This window comes from Haliotis rubra, unplaced genomic scaffold (assembly GCF_003918875.1).
Source record: "Haliotis rubra isolate DU_JTF1 unplaced genomic scaffold, ASM391887v1 Scf1985, whole genome shotgun sequence".
In the NCBI taxonomy this organism is placed as follows: domain Eukaryota; kingdom Metazoa; phylum Mollusca; class Gastropoda; order Lepetellida; family Haliotidae; genus Haliotis; species Haliotis rubra.
The window spans coordinates 17,815-27,395 of record NW_025765986.1 but is presented as its reverse complement, the minus strand read 5'-3'; positions in this window follow the sequence as shown (position 1 = coordinate 27,395).

Genomic DNA, 9,581 nt, shown 5'->3' with positions numbered 1-9,581 from the left:
TGATACTGGATGAACGGGTGTGGCTTAGAAGTTTAGATTTTTTTAATCAAATGCCACATAATCACTTTCAATTTATTAATGTCCACATAAACAAAATATGTATAACAGAAATCAAACTGTATATGTTTCCTTGGATATGTCATGGGCGGAAGTAGATTGCTGGTCAGGCTAGACAAAATGGTTAGCACATATCATCGTTTCGCAATTGCGTAGGTCGATATTAATGTTGCTGATCACTGGATTGTCTGGTCAATACAGGATTATTTACAGGAAGCTGCTATATAGATGAAATATTACTGTGTCCGGCGTTAAAGAACAAACCAACGACAAGAGTACATGTCAGAACACGAAGGTTTGTATCAACGTCTTTTGTAGTATTTTTGCAGATCAGATACGTTAGGTTCTTTCATTTGCCAGTTACCTAAGTGTGATGAGTCACGCTGCACCTGTAGTAATGTACCAGACAAACAACTGCAACCTTGGAACTAAAAATACCTTCCAACTGACACGCTAAGGAAAATACTTCTATTGACGATCAGTCTTCTTCCAACCTCTTTATAAAGTGGGTACAATAGATCACATGTGGGTAAAACCCATTCCTCGGGAATTCAGTGATCAGCTGAATATAAAAAAGGAAGACGTGTGCAATATACTGTGTTAACAAAGGGTCAGGTTATTGAATGGTCGAAAAAATGTAGCGCGTTACCCTACGAGACGTTGAAGCTGTCACTCTTGCAGCATGAACGCTACTCAAAGTTAGCGCCAGTTTAGGATATATACTGCATGTTAGATAACAACAGCATGTCAGTGTCTACTACTAATAGCTTTCTACAACAAGCGGGATATACCGAGGCCTTATTCTACCCCAGGAGCTGTATGCGTTCAAACTGAATTGCGTTACTATGTAAACACTACCAATTTCCAAAGATATAATAATTCATGAACACTTGTTGATAAGTTAAAAGCCACTGAAGTTCATTTGTCGACAATTAAATTAACTCGGTAAAAAGACTATTAACTGTATCATTACGATCATATTTACTGGCTGATGTTAGTTCCCTACAACTGTCCCTAATGACATATAGTGGCACATAATTGAATATTGCCGGTGATAATCCAGGTTATAATTGGTCTTCAACAACCCATGCTTATCTTGAGAGGCGACTAACGGCATCGAAAGGTCAAACTCGGTGACATGGTTGGCACATGTCATCGGATCCTAATTGCGTAAATGAAAGTTCATGATGTCAGTCTGATCCGCCGTCATATAGCTGGACAATTGCTGAGTGCGGCCTTGAACAAACAAACAAATCAACACACATGAAACATATCAGTGAGTCTGTCACGTTGTTGACTGTTACCTGTGTTCCCCTACATTACCATGCCGTCTATGAAAAAAACAATTACACACACACACACACATACATATAAACACATATATACATATATACACCTGTGTATGTGGGACACAATGCTAAAATATTCTTCTTCTCGTTCTTCTTCTTCGTCGTCTTCTTTTCTGCCAAGTGATTTTGCCAAGTGAGGCCATGAATGAACATGGCTGACATTTGCTTCTTTGTGATTTTCTCTCCACCTGCCGACAGTAGAACGTCACGTGTTCTCCCACGTGTGTCTGTTTGACTGCACAGACGTTTGAGGAGAATCTCAGGTGTTGTGTTGGTTGAACTGGCCTGGTCATGTGACTAACTGCACCTGAAATATATGAGTATAAAACCAGGGGTGAGCGTTACGGGCTGCATTACAGCCAGAACCTGACTGGGGTAGGACGAGCAGACAGTTGGAACCTGACTGGTCTAGGGCAAACACACAGCGGGTCAGTAAGTATTGCTGATACTTTCAGTGCTGATTTACTATTAGATATTTGGACAAGAAGTCAGCCACATGTTAACCGATGCAAGTGTATTCATTCATGTCTTTGATGTTGCCTCTACATGTATCTTGAGGCATAATTCAACTTGCTGTGACTTAATTCAGCGATCTTCTAGCTAATTTTAACAGCTTGACCATGGGCTCACCATTTTAGCCCATTGGGCCATCAAAATTTCTTTTCTCAAAACTCATTTTATGATAAAACAAAAACGATTGGCGCACACATTTCAATATTTTGACAATGAAGGCAGTAAAAGAGGCGGACAGTGCCGTGTTACTTGACGGTATCAGCTATTGTTTGCAAAAAGTGCTTCAGAACAGTCGACGTACTAACCCTTTCTTAGTGACAGTTGCGAGCTGCACGACTGATTCGGAGTACTAGATAAGGCCGTGATTCTTTCATCGCAAGAGATACAGAATGGAGGATTGTTTGAAAAGGAAGAGACTTTGACAAGAGTGCAATTTGCCTGTTGCAGTTTACTTTAGCGCTACTTGACTCCAGATATCGCTTCACAGATCTCGCATGATTCTTAAATCTCTGCGGTTAGTTTTGTTAGGGCCAGATTAGGTTACATCCAAGTTTATCCTAATCACTTAGACCCCGTTCCCAAAGAAAAACATGCTTAGCGTATGCCGATTACGGGCCACAGGGTTAGTTGTGAGCTATTGTTAGGGTCAAGTGCCTCGTTTTCCGAATAAATTCAATGTAAACTGAGGAAACTATAGTTCTTCTTCATGTTCGTATGTAGGTATGTTGTTTGTTTAACGCCGCAATATTCCAGCTATATGGTGGCGGTCTATTAGTAATCGAGTCTGGACCAGACAATCCAGTGATCAACAACATGAGCATCGATCTACGCATTGGGAACTGATGACCTGTGTCAACACCAAGCAGTGAGCCTGACCACCCGATCCCGTTAGTCGCGTCTTACGACAAGCATGGGTTGCTGAATACCAATTCTAGACTGGCTCTTAACAGGTTTTCAAGTTCCGAGTTTTCGTAGAGATAACAGATACCATGCATGTCCAGATTGGCAAACGAGCACTGAAGTATTTAAGTAGTGCTGTAAAAGAATGTTTTAAGATATGCTGAATCATTGGTTATGATACCCGAAGATAAAAGGAAAAGTAATCTCGTCAGTGGGTTTCCAGGATTGCATTGTGATGTGTTTTAACCATATGTTATCGCCGTGCCGCGTTTACTAAATAGAATTATAGTATAACAAGTCTCTGTTTTACTGAGTCAAAAACAAACAAACAACTTCACGATTTATATTTGTAAATAAAAATATGAATTGTTATAGTAGAACAGTTTTCGGGTATCATATATAATATAAATCTCCAAGTATCTACTCAAGAAAAAGTCACCACAGCACATTGAAGTAAATCCAACATCGTCCACCCCGCAATGGTGCTACTGGTCTCGTGATCTTATGACTGCACGTGCATTCGATCGCACATCAACTGTACAAAGTGAACAAAATTTAAAGCACTTATAAGAACAGCCTATTCTTATGCCGCGACTCTCAAATGGGCATGTTCTCATTTCGCCTACATCCCAAATTCGCCCACAGCCTTAAAACAACATTTCATGGTCTGTTGATTACGCACTTGTAGACTAGTGGCACCCCCATGATCTAAAAAGTGGACTCTTCTAGTTGAAGGACAAAAATACATTTTTAAAGAATTTATTTTTTGTTACACACTGCATTTGTCTGTTATTTAATTACCCTTTTGTTTGTCCGATCACAGTGATATTCACACCATATCACATTAGTGTTAAGGACGTTTACTTTGTGATGCGGATGTCCATTCTCACGTCATCACGAGTACCTTGTCTCAGTGTGGTGAGGAGTCTTTTCTTCATTCATCAAAGGAGGGTGTTCTGTGACGGAAGATACGTGGCCGCCAATGGTACTGCATTAACCTTTCGGTTATCTATCACGCACTACCAGTGAGTGGCTAGTTGTCTCACAACATTCAATCGGTACTTGTCTTCCTCCTCTCTGAGACAAGCGGAACTCTGTCCTCTGCAGGTTAGCCATTGTGACTATCAGTGGTTGGCGAACGCCATATGGTTAATTTTGGATTAAAAGCCTATTAGTAGCAGAGAACTGAGTATTTTATTATCACCTTGTTTGAACTTCTTAGTGGATGCACCAATCCTCTTTACTCAACTACATATCATCATTGCTTTACAATTTAGCTCGGACATTAATCCCTTTCATTTTATTTTAACTGAACTGCCAACTCAGGCCGCAGACAGCGGAACCAAAAGTATGGATTTAAATATTTAACTAGTGCATTTATAAAGTGAGAACAAATAAATAAATAATGAAATCCATAGCCAATGTCGTAACCATTTCAAAGTTTACATATTCTATCATGTTTTTGAATATTGCTCCAGCGGCCTGTTTCAATGGGTAGGTTATGATTTGCTGTTTCATAACGTAACAATGCCTTTGAACGATTCTCATTCTCAAAATATTTATTCAACCTTAAATCTAAGTTAGATGAGGAGCTATATAAAATACTTTATGATGAATGTTCTACCGTAGACAACCACACTTCGCATCTTCTAGTTTACAGTTAACTGTAATTTCAGTTTAACTGTAATTCTGGCGCTTACCAGTGAGTCAGGTTCATTATAACAGTAGGGGTGCATTTTCTAATCCCAATTATCCTACATTGATGTTGTATGCGAAATGGGATGTAGGCGAATAGAGACCAAACCCTCAAATGTGCAGGATGAACGTGCCGTTGGCATGCTGGAAGCGGGAACGTCCTAGGCCAGATCGACCACGTGTATTGTATTACGTCACCTCCGTAATCGTTTCTCGACAACTACAGGATCCAGAAAGGATCTGTTTAGGGGTCGATTGTAGACACAAACCATCCGAAACCGGCTGCGAGCAGCTCACCTTCGTGCTCGATGACCATATCGCGGAACCATTTTGACGCCATTAGATCGACGTCAGCGTTTGCTGTGGGTTTGACGACACCTTCGATGGACTCAGAGAGACTGGAATCGAGTTGTCTTCAGTGATGAATCAAGATTTACCGTCAGATTCGCTGATGATATGATGAAAGTGTGGAGGCGACGCCGCGAACGTTATGCTCAGTGTTGTGTATAGGAAATTGACAGCTTTGGGGACGGAGGTGTCCTGCTTTCTGTGGGATTGCCGACTTTTGGTTATCCGTGGGATCCTTAATGCTACAGGTTACCACGACCAGGTTTTAGCCTCTGAACATATTCCATTCATTGCAGCACATGGTCCTGGTCTGTACTTTCAACATGACAATGCCAGACCTCATACAGCCAACTTGACCAGGAATTGCCTGCAGAACGCAGGAATCAACGTTCTGGACTAGCCGTGAAGGTCACCTGATCTCAATCCGATCGAAAACATCTTGGGTGCTCTTGGTAGAGGTCTGCGAACTCTCAGGAACCAACCCCAGAATTTGCATGTTCTTGGTGCTGCTTTGCAGTAACAATGGCGCCCACTCCCCAATAATGTGTTATGAGACAGTTATCCCGGGCTGTTTAAAAGGGATAACTGTCTCTTTGAATACAGGAGTATGATCCATCAGTGGATCCACAACACTTTATTCATTATTCAATGTGTATAACTACATGGTGTTATAGCAAGGACTAGGCGGCATTGGGGAAGCGATGGTCAGCCAACCTGACTATTCGCTGTCTCAGGGTGCAGTCCCGACTAACACAAAGCATTCTCTCTTTATCCCTAAAGGACGAGACAGCCTCCACGGTGTGAGGTTAGAAGCGTCCGCCCGAAGAGCGGAAGGTCTCAGGTTCGATCCCCGACCGCGTCATACCAAAAGACGTTAAAATATGGTACTTGTTGGTCCCTGCCTCGCCCTCGGCATTAATCGGTACATCAAAGACTGGTCGACTTGGAGTCAGTATAGTGTGTCTGAGTGGGGGCTTCACTGCGGCATGGTATCTCAGTGGGTTAGCAGCCATAAAACCAGCTTAAGTCTGGGCTAGTTCAAGCAGTCACACATACATACTCATGCACGTCGTCATATGAGCGAAATATTCTCCTGCGCGACGTTTAACCCAATTTCACCTTACCTCACCTCATCTGAAGGTCGAATCCTGATCACATTGTCACGTGACGTTTTGTGACAGATGCCTGGTCAACCTGCAGTATCCCGCATCTCATCCACAATGTCATGCTTCAGTGGCCAACCGGCCTTTGTCTAACTTATATGCAGCTTATGACTCAATGATGGTTGCCATGATGACAATGGTCAAGCTGCGTTGATTTCATTTCTGTTGACAGCATGGTCATTACTTAGAGAGATAGTCAATTTACATAACTGAGGGAAAGTAATAAATATCCCTGATAACCCTTGTTCCAAAATGCCTACGACACAGTTCATGAGAAGGCGTTGCTTGGCAGCTGTGAAAGCACGACGTGGCCATACTCGCTACTGAACGTTTGAAACATCAGATTTAATTTCTTGTGACTTGTGACACTTTGTTTACGCCTTTTATTGATAAATTCTGTAACCACTTGGAACCGGTGAAAACTTCGGGCACGTGATTTTTGTGATCCTTGCAGTAATCACTTTCTGCGCAATGATTCGAACTGTCGTGTTTCTGATCGGGCATGTGTATACTAGTATCTTGTAAAGTGAACTGTTAAAAGAGTATCAAACTCTGCAGGTATTTGAAACTTATCATGTCGCACTCTAAGTTGGGTAAACGGGGTCAAGTCATTCATTCACAAACACGTGAGGTTGCCTACAATGTCATTCAGTACATGTGTACTATTTCCGACAGTACACACAGTGCACTCAAAAACCAGCGATGCTACTGGTATATCTGTCAGTACCTGGCGCAAAATAAAGAACGAAGGTAAACGGGGCGTAGCTACCATTATGAAAAAGCCCGGGCTCACACACATGATTTTGAAAAGTTGGGCAAGCTCTCAACACTAACTAAATATAAAGCTTTGCAACCTACCGGTCTTACACGAAAAACAAAAATTCTTTCTTTCTTTCTTTTCTTTCTTTCTTTACACTTCGATCTATTAGTTTGAACACTTCGATTTATTAGTTTGGACACTTCGATGTATTAGTTTGAACACTTCGATGTATTAGTTTGGACACTTTGATGTATTAGTTTGAACACTTCGATGTATTAGTTTGGACACTTTGATGTATTAGTTTGAACACTTCGATGTATTAGTTTGAACACTTCGATGTATTAGTTTGAGAAAACATTGTCCAAGTGCGATGTGTGCACATGATACTTTAACACTGACGTAGTTTCGTAGGGTCGTGTTGAACATGATTTGGTCTGTGTACCTCAATGATAATTGTGCTGAGCTATGACACCTCTGTGAACTGTTAATCAGTGTAATGGTATGTTATGGCTTTGCCGGGTTTAAAAAGAAACCAAGTCAGAATCTCGCTGCTGGAATCACGAGAGCTACGTGCTGTTGTAAGACCATACCCCTCTTTTATACCTGAACTGGTATACATTTTCTGGACAAAGAACTATGTCATATTCAAGGTTGCGGTACTTCTTCTCATAGGTACATGCACAATTGTCCTAAAGGTGCCTCCACATGACGAATGTGAACCTTGCTCTCTCCTCTCGGTGTTCACATAATACATTTGTTTGTCACAGGTGCAGTAGTTAAGCTGTCGAATGGTGTTTACAGGTTATTCATTGAAGACAAAAGATATTTACCGGTCGTTGTCAAGTTAAGATGATAAGTGCTCAGTGTAGGTATTTATGCAATATGGAAATCCGTAATGTATGGTGAATGCAGTGACATAATGGCTATATTGCACCTGTAAGCAGGACCATATGTGTGTAAATAGTATCAACAGGGCACACAAAGGGTCCTGTGTAAACTCATCAGACACCTTTCACACCAAAGTGTGACAAAGGTTGGTTACTTAGAAATACTAAGCTGTATACATGGTATACTTTGCTGTACATAACCAACGCATGCATACAAATTATGTGGAGTGACAAAAGACTTAGTGAGTGAATACGTAAATATTGCTTAACGGTGAGTCAGCAGTATTGCAAGTATTTGCAGCTAAGTTTGTAAGAATATATGGTAAAACGCTTAATTGTGTATGATTATATCAAATGTGTGATATTTATTATCCAAAATGTCTTCTGGTCGAACTACGGAAACATAAACGACCCACTCTACTAAAATTCATTGTGTATGTAGAATAATTTGTGCATATAATATATTGTGAAGCGGTTGCAATGGCATGTATGTATGTCCGCCCACGTGTTGGAAATAAAACACTCATACACTCACTTGACTTTCTATGGCATGTTTGAACAAACACAGCTGTTAACCTTAATGATCTTGAAGAAGATCTCATTTGTAATCCGTGTGATGGTCTGGAACTATAATACGATAATGATCACGTGACCAGCTACCTTAAACTCGTTGTGATTTCTTTTTCATTTGTTCCCATAATTGAATACAAGCATATAAAGTAAAGCAAAAGTGTACATATGCATGATCAAAGTTCATCAACTGGTAGCATGAAGAAATTATAATACAATAAAGTTATTCAAGTTTGATTACAGATTAAGTCAGAGATTGAAAACTGAGGATAAATGAAACCATTTCTCTGAAAATTATCAAAATTATTGTTCCTTCTGGATATGAATTTTTCAACCGTGTAAAGTGTCTTTAAAAGTTTCAAGACATTATTTACTTTTGGAATTATTTTCTTTAAAGTGCAAGTATATATATATATGACTTTTAGCATAAAGATTATATATGATTTAGCAATGGCTTATTACCAAAAACCAAACCAAACCAAAGCCTTTCTTATTTCAAATTTCTGTTTGTTTTGGATTATCCAGTTTTCAAGTTCTTTCCAGAAGGTTTGGGTTACAACACATTCCCAATATGCATGACATAAAATTTCACTATCAACATTACGAAAACCATATATGTTCCTCCAATATCAAATTTGAGTTTCAGATCTTTAAAAGACTTAAAATATCTTCATTTCAAAGGTCCTTAATTGTTAAAATTCCATTTTGAGCCCAATGCCTAATAAAGTGATTTGGGTTTTGAAATTGTCACCATGAAAAAAGCCCCGGGCTTAGAAATGATTTTGAAAATGAAAGTTGGGCAAGGTCTCAACACTAACTAAATATACAGCTTTGCAACCTATCGGGCTTACACGACAAAAAAATGGCTTGCTACGCGCCTGGTAAATGCGTTCCCGCGATGGGTACCAGTAAGTTCACAAGCCCAGGGAAAGTGCGTACTCGTACCGAAGGGAAAATTGAATTTGATGATTCTGATAAATGCGCAATTCGCCAGTACATTCAACACTGCTACAGTAACCAAGACAATGCCAACACTGACAGTTTATCGCTTTACATACCCTCGGCACCTTAATGTTAAAATAGACTGCACCCTATTCAGATGCACGGGCTCAAATGACAGGTCGGCATTATTCTTAAGTTCGTCTCACAGTACAAGGTTCAAAGAGACTCCTTCCTATTCCTAATGCAATACTCCTTACAACTTTCAGTAGTACTTAAGCAGTATCGGGATATATCGTCTCTTGTGGCGATACATCGATGTATCGCAGCCCTTGCGATATTAATATCCTAATGTATTGCCTAAATGTGTTTTGTATGGATGCATTCGTATCGCATAGTT